We start from the raw sequence: 13340 nt of genomic DNA on the forward strand, positions 1-13340 counted from the left end.
TCTCTGCAGAAGCACCACTATGCCTACCAGGCTCAACCCTAGTGATAGTGTGGACTTCTTAAACTTCAGAATTTCTGTTCTGCTGCTTGTAAAAACCTTGTGATAATCAGCCCTCTTGTTGACCCAGTCAGTGGTTTGGGGGTCATGTTTTTCTTGTGCAGTCCCCTATGTGCTGCTTTATCTCCCTCTCTCATTCGCTCTCTTCTCTCTGTGATCACCCAGCACCTGCAGTTCTTTTCTCCCCCCAGTCACATCGCAGCACCTCCTACCTTTCATAAGTGGCCTCTTTTCTCCCTCTAGTTTTGCACTTTGTTCTCTCAGTCCTCAGATCAATTTCCTGGGTGTTCAGAATCATTTGATAATTATCTAGCTGTGTTCAAGAGATGAGGCAATCATAAGGTACTCCTACTACTCCACCTTTTTAACTCCCTTATGTAGCATTTCCTGCTATCTTGTGTAACTATGCTTAAAGTGATTATATAATAAAATAGCTATTGTATTTATTCCATAATGACTTTATTTTAATTGTTCCTTTTGTTGTATTCTCAACCTCAGGAGAGTCAAACTACTTTAATTATCCCTATTACTAGAAATCTGGAATGAGAGGATTCTATTTAACAATTGCAGTCAAAATTTTTGATGGCCAAATACTTAAAATATAAATTACACACTTTAGTAAAATGTTGAAATAAAAAGTTACTTTTTCTACTTGGGAGTACTACTCATTTCAGTATCGTAGATATATGAATAATGAAGCCAGCATATTAAAAAATGGAATAGATGAAGTTACTAACAATTTTACCATAAACCTTATCATTAGTCATTGACTAAAATTAAAATTCAAAGTCTGGTGCAGCACATGTCATAATATTACTCAAAATCTGTTGAATAAATGGCCTGCTTTACTGATTTTCCAAATTACTCTTAGCAGCTTTTATTTTCTAAACAAAATCTTAGGTGGAGCAACAATGATGAATAAAATAAGACATAAAAAAAGAGAGACTGACTTTCTGAAACAGCAGTAGGAAGATGAGAGTCCACCAGGCTAAATTCTCTATCATTGTTTGCAGCTGTTCGTGACCCTACCAGGGACCCCCTGTGTCTCCAAGGAATGCAGATCCAAAACTTGTCATCTTCAGTAATGTCTAATGTCTTAGGTGAAACTAACTCTCCTGCAAATGATAATTAAATACAGACCAATTGGATTAAAAAAAATTATTGAAAGTGTTGGAAACTGATACAAAGCAGGCAGAAACTTGAGGGAAGTTGATGCTTGAAGAAGAGAATTTCACTGGGTGAATTCTATGCTTATATATTGTTATTGTTGTTGTGTTGTTGTTCTGTTTTTCTTGAGCCTCACCGAGTCCACAATGTTCAGGAAAACATTAGAGATCAAACAGAAACCTGTGGTGTTATTGTGTTGAGGTGTAGTGTAAGAGGAACAGACTTTGGGGTTACCAGACATCTGAAAGTTGAGATGAATTCAGGAAAGTAGGGAGCCACAAACATGGAAATCTGTAAATTTTCATATAACTCCCTCATATCCTTGGCTGAACTTTTAACTGCATGGGCAAGAAAGACTATAAGAAATCGTGCAGGGAACAAAAGCTATAAAGCAGAAAATGTTAAGTGGGACTTCGAGTGCTGGTCACTATAAGGGAGTTAGAATTTGAAATTTGCAATGTACTAGAGTAGAAGGGTTTCTCCTAAAACCTAAGAGGGCCCACACCATCACATAATTTTATGTCTTAGAACTTAGAATTTTCCTTAAGATTAACGGCAAAACTTAAACCAATCCTTTCTAACAAAATGTAAAACCAAGGCATCAGTCAGTAATTTAACTCCATGCCAAAAGATTAATTACCACTTTTCAGAGGAATATAACAGTATCCAATGTCTGTACAATGTTATCACCCACGGTGTTCAGTATACAATAAAAAAGATTATTAAATGTGCAAGGAAACAGAAAAACAAGTGATCCACAATTAAGAAAGAAGGCAGTCAGTAAATCCAGACCATGAGATCACCCAGATATTAGAATTATCAGACTTGGACTTTTAAACAGCTAATTGATATGTTCAGTGACTAGCTTAAAGAAAATAATTATTATAAGTGAACCAGAGAGGAATCTCAGAGGATAAATTGGAACTGTCTTAAGACTCAAGTTGGAAATTGTAGAACTAAAAATTACAGTATCTGAAATTTAAAAATCCATTGTGTGGTCTTAGTATTATGTTGGAAAGAACAGAAGGGAAAGGAAATAAACCTGAGGAGAAAATCAATAGCAACTGTCTAATATGAAGAAGCGGGTGGGGGGAGGAATTTGAAAGTGAAATGAACAGAGAAACTGTGATCTGTGAGACAATATAATTTTTTTTCAAATAATTTTCTTTCCCAGTCTCTTTACATACTCTTTTTTGAACTTCAAGTACAAGTACATTAGACAAATTGATAGGTTTGTTAGACTGGATTAAGAAGTGAGACCTAATATTCAAAAAAGAAACAAACAAAAACAAGACTCTACTATATTTTGTCTACAAAAGATGTACTTGAAATATAAAGAACAGGGCATGAATGTAAAATGATAGAAGGGTTCATTCTTTACAAAGATAAAGCAAAATTTGACAGAGCTAAAGGTAGAAATTGACTAATCCAAAATCATATTTAGAGCTTTTAGCATCCATCTTTAAGTAAGTGTTTGTACCTAACTGTTAATGTAATGCACCTAACTAAAGTAAATGTAAATGTACCTAACTAAAGTATTTTAAAAATACTATCAATCACTTTGACCATACCCCTATGTTGTAGAATAAACATTCTTTTAACTGCACCATAAAATGTTTAGATAAATTTGAAAAGATTTAAGTCTCATAAAGTATTTTCTTCTGCCACAGTAAAATTTAATCAGTCACAATAGGATAAATACAGAATCACATAAGTGATTTTTAAAATAATAAATCTCTCGATTCAAATATGAAAGAAGAGTTTTCAATTTAAATTATTTGAGGAATGGGATTAATGATTTTAAAAACTGGATATATATTCAGGATTTCTATTTTATGAGGAAATAAAATATAGAATTCCCTTAAACGATGCTTTGTCACTCTGCTTTTTAAATAATTTGAGTGAAATATTTTCTTTAGATAAAGTAATTGGTTTTTTGAAAATTCAAAATGTAGTAAATAGTTTTGAGTTCCCATTCGACCACCTGATTTCATGGATTGAGCTGCTGAACCAAGTTACACATTTAGTTTACTTTTGTTATTTTATATGGTAAGATAGTCAAGTTTGGGGACCATTCTCTTCTGATCGTTAGGAGTTAGTTTTGTGGCTTAAAGGTGTTCAATAAATATTTGTTGCATAGATGCATATTTTTTGGTTCAGAAAATGATAAATATCGGGGAGCCTGGTGGCTCAGTCATTAAGCGTCTGCCTTCAGCTCAGGTCATGATCACAGCACCCACATCGCACTGGGCTCCCTGCTCAGCAGGAAGCCTGCTTCTCCTCTCCCACTCCCCCTGTCTATGTTCCCTCTCTCTGCTGTGTCTCTGTCTGTCAAATAAATAAATAAAATCTTTAAAAAAAAAAAAGAAAGAAAATGATAAATATTTATCAAAAGAAAATGAAACTGTAAACAGGAAGAAATTTAGAACTAATATAAGATGTAAAGTATAAGAGAACTACATTAGCTAGAACAGAGAAGCTTTTGACATACAACCTTATAATAAGTGAAATCTCAGCTTTGCTGAGATTTTTCATCCTATTTGAAATCCCAGTCTACAACATTTTGGATGTATTAGAAAAAAGTTTATGATAAAAATGAGAATATTTGTTTTATTTATATCTTAGAATTCAAATTTATAATATGAAGTCACTTTTGGACAGTATGAGTTATATTTTTTAGCAGTCACATCTTGTTTTTCTTTGTACAGTGAGACTCCGAGAATAATCCTTTGTCTTTCCTGAATTGGATGAGATTTGAAGACCTTAGGACAAATGGCTGCACAAGAAAGTAATTCTCTTTACTTTATAAATAGAAAAAAAGAATTATAAGCCCTTAGGACTTAAAAATTCTCCAACACAATCTATTATTCGTTCTTCTTTCTTTACCTCTTTTCCACCAAGTGTCTGGCTTAAATGTACTTAGTCACTATGTAGGCCAATGTTATTACTCTTAAATTATACACCAGGAAAATTCTATTTAAAACCTTTATCTCTTACCACTTTGTCTTCACATCACCAACTCTTTTGTGTTTTCACCCATCTGCATCCCACTGTGATGAGGTGGGGAGAAAAAAGCAGAGTTATTAGTATGGGAACAGAATCAGAAAAAAACAAAGCAATTTATCAAGAGTATATACGTTATCACTGATAATGGAAATAAAGCCTAGATATCAATCCTTATATTCTTAAGGTCTTCTGCTGAAAGTTGAAAATTACATGTGAAACAAAAGGAGTCTTAGGGATGTTAAATAAATTGGTTAGTCTAACAAAGCCTATAGCATATATTTAATATGGATGTCTTAATTTTGGGCTAGAAATATGTTTAGACCCAAGTAAATAAAATCCATTCAAATTAGAATTACATAGCATGACTTTTAATTAACTCAAATTATTTTGACTATCCCTGGACTTATCATTTTGTTATTTCATGGAAATAGCATTAAATGGGAATATAGAAATCTAGGTTATAGCCAACTAAAACACCATTTGACCTTGGAGAAGTAATTTCAGTTTCCTGAGATTCAATTTCTTTATTTGTAAAATAAAACTTTAAAACATTTTTAGATATAGAATTCTGAACCCTTAACTCTCTAGATAGCAGCTAAGTGATTTGGATTGGGAATATAAGCTTGTGTTTTCAGTCTATACCTAAGGAAAGAAAGCAAAAGAATATTATTGTATGTTTGGTATGTAAATAGACAAGCAGAGCCCAAGTTCATTTTTGTTGTTGTCATTTCCCTTATTGTTCTGTTATGTTATTTTGTACCTAAAACAAAACAAACTGTTATTTTTCTGGATCCATCTAAAAGAGAGACTCAAATCATTATAAATAAGAAAAAAAGTTGAAACTACATCACTGCGGATGAGATCTGCAAATTCAAGGGAATCTTACTGAAATTTTTAGTGGGAAATTTTAGTTACTTATATGTCTATAATAGTTGCTGAATGTTGGCTCTTTTCTAACTAGGACCATCTTTATTCCCTATTAATTATCTAGATTTTTCAGGAGAGCAAGGCGATTTGTAAAGGGCTGTGGAAATACAGAACAATGATAGCTCTTAACCCAAAACCAAGAGCGCAATGTGGGGTTGTACCAACTACTGAATATTTTTAGTCTATTCTAATTATACATTCAGGGACTGGGTAATAACCACTAGGTGGGTTCTATCATCCCCTTTTTGCTATCAGTGAGCCTAGTTCTGTAACGGCTTTTCTTTCTGTCATCCCTGGCTTACGGTCATCAGTGAACCCATACTTTGGTAAAGGTGCATCACCTATCCCCTTCACAGTGGGTTTTCTCTACTCTAGCATGGTCACCTCTCTGACTCTAGCAGGTATCTCAGCTTCAGCAGTGTTGACATTTTGGACAGATAAGTGTGTATGTTTGTGTAGAAGCTGCTGTGTGCATTGTAGGATGTCTAGCATCATCCCTGACCTCTACCCAGTTGATACTGCTAGCACCTCTGTAGTTGTGACAACCAAAAATGTCTCCAGACATTGTCAGTCCCGGGGAAGAAGGCAGTGGCAAACTTAATTAAGAACTACTATGCTATGGCAATTCTGGAATTGCAAGCTGACATAGCATGGGCCATATCTTTATGCTTACTTCTACAAATATCCAGTCTCAAGTTTGCACTCTACTAACAAATGCTGGGGGCATGTGGGAGGAACTTGATCCTGAAGGAGCTGGAATGAATACAGAAGATTCTAATTTTAAGTTGGACTAGATTTATTGATCTGGGCATCCTTATCGGTTGTGATTCAGAGTGCCAACATATAGAATTGGCACTGATTTAAATGGTTTGCCTACTTGGTTGACTAAAAGCAGAATCTAATGGGCGACTATTCCAAATACAGCTCAAATGCTGAACTCATGAGGCTCAGAGCAAGAGAAAGCTCTCCAAGGGATCCAGTCTGAAGGTTAAGTAGCTTTATTGCTGGGTGCTTATGAACTACTGTATTCAAATGGATTTAAACCATGTAAGACTTTTGTGCAGTGCACCTGGTCATCCCCTTTATATGGAACAAGAAGTGACTTCAGATTAAGAGATACATGAAATCATGAGCAGGGACAGTGGCTGGCCTGGCTGACCAGGAGCCTGGAAGGAGAAAGAATAATGTCAGAGACAAGAAATTCTGGGATAGAGAATTGTGAATGTGAATGTACATATAGAAGTGGAAACGAAGCATGAAGATCTGTGTATCATACACTCATACCCACCAGAGGGTATCCACCAGAGAAGAGGTACTAAACAACTCAGCAGACAAAATGATTTGTCCATTTGTAGTTAGTCATGCCTTTCAATTGACCACTCTAATGTTGGCACAATGGGCACCTGAGTGTGAAGTGCGCTTTGAGGTGGAGGTGAAACTTATGCATGGCCCCAGAATACAGTCTTCCAGAAACAGAGACTAATGTTGAGTTCCTTATTTAGTACAATCCCTAAGGATTGTATAGCAAGACAGTGAGTGGCAAGTTAACCACACTGGACCTCTTCTACCCTGGTAGGGACAACCAGAAACTCACTCTGACAGGAAGAAATAGCTACTCTGGTATGTTTTTGTCTGTTGTCTACAGGCTTTACTTGCATGAGGTCCCACATGAATATGACATCAGAGAAGGAAACACATTTTAGAGCAAAGAAGATTCCAGAGTGGGACCATGAACAAGGATTCTATCATATACCACACCATCCAAAAGCTGCTGGCCTGACAGAACAGCCTGTTAAAGTCATAGTTAAAGTGCTAGTTTGAAGATGACACATTATGAAAATGGGGCACTGCAATAAAGAAGTATACACTTTAAATTAAAGACCTTTACATGGCACTCTACTCCCAATAGGAAGAATAGATGAATCCAACAAGAGTGAAACGATAGTAGCAGGAATAGCCCCACTTACCATTACTTTCAGTGTAACACACTTGGGAATTTGTGCTCTCTGTGCTTGCAGTTCTGCCCATCGTAGATTTAGAATTCGCACTTCCCAAAGGGAGTGAGGGAAGTTTTCACCTAAGGACACAACAAGAATCCCATTGAATTATTTAAGAAATTATAATATTAATAATAACAATGTACATTCAAAACATATTTCTCAAGCACCCTATTATATGCCAGGCACTGCCTCAGTTTTGACACTTCTTGGACAGCTATGTCCAATGACAGATCAATGCTGGGGTGTAAAGGACCAACTGTCTCAGTCCAGCTTGGGACATATCCAAAGGAACATTCAACTCCATTTTGATTCACTGAATGAGATTCCAAAGTAATGTGTTGAATGGACTTCAGATATCGAAATCAACAATTGAACATAGATGTATATTGCCTTTTAGCTCCAAATCCACATTTCAATACCTGTTCTGCAAAAATGTAGATGAGCCCATTGAAGATTTTACTTTTACCAGCAGGATTGATGTTAAGCTTTGTCAATAAAAGGGTTGGAAAGATATTGCACGTGGGAGTTTCCCATTGTGCTATTTTAGAAGACTTGTACAGTGCAAGGTTCTCTAGTACCTGGTTTCTACAGTGTTGGCAGTTTCTCCAGCATCTGATTCTGACAGTGCAGGCAGCTTCCCAAGTGCCCACCTTCCGCAGTGGGGGTTGTGTATTAACCATGCCTTTTATTTTCTATACTGATGCTTTGACACAGTGGGGCATTGCAGACACTGGAAAGATTGCCCCTCCAGGGTTAGCTAATTTCTATGGAAAGCAAACAATCAGTCTTCAAGAGCTTCTTTCATATGCATAGTGACCAATCCAGAGCTCATATCCTTAAGGATTTCCTCTACCAGGCTCTCACACTCTCCACCTGCCCTAATCACACCTGGGCCAGGTACCAGACTACTCCGGACAGTCCTTGTGTCTCAAAGTCTATTGAAATTATTTAAACTAGCCAATCATAAGCCTGCTTACCCTGCCTTGCCTTTTCCTTCCCTTGGAAACAATAAAGGTTCTTGCCACATTTTCTTCTCACTCTCTCTTCCTCTTAACTGACAATGGTGCTTCCCCCCATGACATGTCCCCTCCTCTTGGATGTCTGAGTTTAACAAACTATTTTTTCCAATGGTCATCATCTCCTGATCCACTGGCCTCACAATACCTGAATAATAAAACCTACATTTTAAAATAAGTAGCTTCTCCAGCACTAGACTTCTGCAGGGCAGTCATCAGTAGCGCTCAGGGATCAGAAGTTCCCCAGCACACCCCATGGGTGGTTTCACAGTACAGTGCATCTGGTGACACCAACTCCCCAAGAATAGCTTTCCCCAGATAATCACCAAAAGAGTGATTGTTGGCAAGTTTTGAAGGACAGATTTCGTCCAAGTTCCACCACAACAACTACCCTTTCACTGAGCCAGGATTATTTTTTCTCCCACAAAGTCTGGATCTCAGGCCTGTCTGCTGGGGGATACTCTTCTGTGGATATCTTTTCTCAGCCCTCGGGTGCTGACGATTCCTTATATGTACCATTTCCAAATTTGTTAGAGTTCCCTGTAATTCTTACTAGCCAACCTGATGTTACTCCAACCCCCTATTATATTTAATAATTCTTTATATTAAATTCTTCCTGCTCAAATTCCTATGTGGTTTTATCTCTTGATTGGATTCAGATTTATACATTGTTAAAATATATACAATTATGAAGAGATGACTGAGTTTTTCCTGTGAGCAAACCCAATAGGAATTATACATCTTTTAGCATTGGTATTGGTATTAAGTGTTCAGCAAATGCTTAGAAAACACAGTCCCTTCCCTCATACTTAGCATACAGATTTGCCTTATAGTAGTTATTTAACCAGTTGTCACAAGAGTAATAATAATACTCTGTGTAAATGAAGAACCAAATCTTCGTTTTTTCCATAACTATTGCTATTTAATTTTATTAAAAATTATTCTGGACCAAAGAAAATTTTAAAATCTATGTGTCCATATAGAAAATCGAACTTGGGAAAGAAACACCATGAAATCCTTATGAACTGTATGAGGGTGTGGGATATCTGAATGAAAGCCATAGTGTTCCCAGTAATGCAAGACAAGCAATACTTTTTACTAAAGAAAAATCTAATTGTTCACGTTATCTTTGATATACTCTCTGGTTACGCTTAAACTTCAATGACCTGCTGCTTCCATCGATTAACTTGAGTTCTGCTTCCAAACAATTCATTCTACAAACAGATTAAGAGGTCATGCTATGTGCCAGGCACCCTGTGGAAGATAAATTTTAGTGGAGTCACGCTGATAAAGTCTAAATCAAAAGAGTAATAATGTAGACTTTCAATTTTATGGTATGGATATAAAGTTGTCTGACTTTTTCTATTAATGTTCTTCCAACAAGTGAACAATGGAGAAGCCCCAAGGTCTGTGAGCAATTTCTGTAGAAGAACTATCAGTTCTTAAATTTTCCTCTCTCTCCTTTTTCTGGAAGATTCACTATTGTGAATCTGTTTAGAATTAGTATCAAATTCTATAAAGAAGTTAGAAGATAAAAATCAAGGATCAAACTTTATGAGTTTTATTAATTTCCCACATTATTTCTGCTATTGACATTCTGTTTCCCCATAGCTAATTAGCAGTAAAATCCTTCACACAAAAAGGAAAATAAAGGAGTTTATGTAAGCCAAATTTATCAGAATCTGGAAAAACAGGTGTTTGATGACCTCAAGATTGTTTCTCCATGTGTGAAACACCAAACTGTTAAATGCTTTTGTTCAACACAAGGTTTTTCCCCTCCTTACCACTACCCCTATAACTACAAGATTTCTTTGTCATAACTCAGAAGCATTCCACTTGGCCTTCATATATGATTTAAAAAAAAAAAAACTATAAAAGAAAAAAACCTAACAGATGGTAATGGGGAAATAAGTAGGCTTTGAAAATGAAATCCCTGAATTCTAATTCCAGATTTGCTTCTCATTTACTACACTACTGAATTTCAATTCCCTACATTGTGAAACAAGAAATACTATAAGGTCATATTATAAGAACATGAAAAGAACACCTTTAAAAGATATTTTCTTATAATGTAAGAGACCTTATACTTTTTTGATAATTCCAAATGCTTTTTTTGATAATTCCAAACACATGTTGTCTTACTCTGTTTGGGCTACTATAACAGAATACCATAGACTGGATGGCTTATAAGCAACAGATACTCATTTCTAAAAGTTCTGGGGTCTGGAAAGTCCAACATCAAGGCACCAGCACATTTGGTGTCAAGTAAGAGCCTGTTTCCTGGTTCACAGACACCTGTCTCCTCCCTGAGTTCTCACATGGTGGAATGAGAATGGGGAAGGTAGCTCTCTGGGGTCTCTTTTATAAGGGCACTAATCCCATTCATGAGGGCTCTGCTTTCATGACCTAATTATCACACAAAGGCCCTACCTCCAAATACTGCCACAGTGGGAGTTAGGATTTAACATATTAATTTGGGAGGATATAAACATTCAGTCTACAGCACATATGATAACTTCTTTCAACTACCTACATTTTAAGGTGTGGTTGTTGAGTATTTTTTACAGTAATATACTACATTCATTCTACTCAGCTTTAAAAAAATAAAACGAATAGAATATTTCAGATCACAGATTCCCATTTTTCTCTCCATTCTTTAATGTATTTTATTTGTTTAGAATTTATGGTGATTTTCAGTTTTCATGAATATTTGATTATAATATCAAATAATCATCAGGATTATGTTATGGTATTGTGGATAGCTCATAGTTACTAAAATCTCTCCCTTCTGATGAATTTTATTCCCATATACAAGGACCACCCACTGAGGTAATTAGCCAATTGTTTTCCAGCTCATTCCTTCTTCAAGACTTAAGTGAACATCTCAGTTTACTCTCTGAATCCTGGGAATACAGAGAAAAAGCAGGGATTCTTTAAGATGTTTACTAAGGAAGCAAAGGAGAACAAGTGAGGGAAAAAAGCAGTGTTTAGAGGTTTTATGGGGAAAGCAGAGAATTCCTATCACTTGATACATTTAAATCAGACTGGGCAAAACACTTGAGGAAAACCTGTTGTGGTCTCAAGGGAAGAGGAAAAGTGACTTAAGGTGGTCTTTCCCATTTCTTATTGATGTGATTAAACAACTTGATCTCTGGCCTTGTTACTGACTTCGCTGAAGAAGAAACCAAATGGTGGCAATTAGAATGTTGGCTTTACCACGTAGACACCTGCTCTAATAGCTAAGCTGAGAGCTGATGAATTTCAAATATGTTAGCAGCTGTCAGGTGGTAACAATTTCAAGTCATTTCTAACCTCAGTTGGGAGCAAACCAGGAGCATACGGGTAAAATTTAGCTTAAGAATCTATGGATACATCAAATTCCTATTACATAAAAATTTTGGTCATTTCTTCAGTTCCATTGTTTTAATTTAAAGACATTGGATCATTCCTAGTCTTTAACTTATGGATTATTTATAAAAGGACTCTGGGTTGCCATTTTATCAGTCGTATCATACAGTCTCCAAATGTCAGCACAACGAACATCCTTTTGAATTATAATTTAAAGTGCTTTATATCAACAAAAAAGCATAGCATTTAATGGGCCTTTTAACAATTCCCACGTGTTTACTCTTTTTGTGCATGCTTTAAACCTACAAATTTTATATTCTTAATTGCCAATTTGTATTGAGTCTTGTTCTGCATTTATCACTCCCCCTGTTTAAAGCCCCTCATTGGCTTCCCTGTGCTCTTAACATGATAAATCTCATCACAAGGGTTTAGCACAAGGCTGGCAATTGCCTCCATCCTTTTCTTTAACCTCATCCTCCATCACATTTCCCCTCCTTTTCTCTTTTCCAATCCCTCTGTTCTTCTTTCATGTTCTGAACCAGTCATGTGCCCTTCTACTGCAAGATCTTTAACCGTGCTGTTCCTTCTGCTAGAAAATTCCTCCCTCCCTTCTTTAACTTAGATTAATGTCTGCTCATGCTCCAGAGTTCAGTGCAAGATCACTCCCTCAAGAAAGTTCCCTGAGGTTTCTCCGTAGGTCAATGCCCTATTGTAAAGTTTCATAGTGCCTCTTTAATCCACTGCCATATTCACTTGGGCTATGGCAGATTAGTACCTTTCTGCCACACTAGAAACTACACTCCAGAAGGTTAGGGGACTGGCTATCCTTTGTTCACCATTATATCATTAGCAGCCAGAACAGTGCACAATATGTATTTGTTAAACTAATGAATTACAGGGAAGTATCTAATTGAACATTGTTACAGAAATCAAATGACTTTTAATCCCCATAGAAACTGGTCAGGTAAATCCAGATTACTCCAAAGTTTACTGGATAAACATTAAACAATACAGCATGAAAGGATCTAAGCTAAAATGCTGTACTTCTTTTTACACATGTTCCCCATTCAAAGAAAAGTCTAACAGAAGATAATCAAAGTACCTCTGTCAAAGTTTCTGCCAAAAATGAACCAATCTAGCAACAAATTTAATAGCCAATAGTAATTTTAGAATTTGTAGAATCACATGTTGATTCATGTTTTAGAATCAATGTTGATTTGAGTGGTTTTCAAAATGTAAACTTAAGTCTTATGGTGATGTTTGGGAGGCTCTCTAACCAACTAATTAGAATTTAAAATTTTAAAAGTGTTTTTTAACTTTCTAAAAGTTATAATGAGAGACAACATCCATAGCAAATGTATTTTGTATTAAGTTGTAACCCTGTAGAACCACTAACACATCAACGTGTTCTTCAGGGTTAACTCATTTTGTGCAGATCTTAAAGCATCTCCGGCTATTTCTGTGCATGCGCTTGAACTTCTTGTAAATATTCTCATTAATTAAGAAAGCACCGTGTTTCTCAATTTTTTTTTTAAAAATGCAGGTCTCTGAGCATATTCATTATCGCAAATAAGTATAAGTGAATATATTATTCAGGCAAATGTACCTGTATCAAGCCCCATCAGCAAGGTCCAGATGCATTTGCTCAGGAGTTGCACATGTCAGGATAAAAGTGCAAATGGCTAAATTACAAGGGAACAACATTTTATTATAGAGTGTTACCACTAGTCAATTTTGGGGTTTCTGTTTCTGATTTTATATTTATGATAAAGACACATGAATGATAACAGTGCTTCAACTTCAGTATTTCCTACCACCT

This window comes from Ursus americanus, chromosome 3 (assembly GCF_024610735.1).
Source record: "Ursus americanus isolate L20-20 chromosome 3, mUrsAme1.1.p, whole genome shotgun sequence".
NCBI classification, from domain to species: Eukaryota; Metazoa; Chordata; class Mammalia; order Carnivora; family Ursidae; genus Ursus; species Ursus americanus.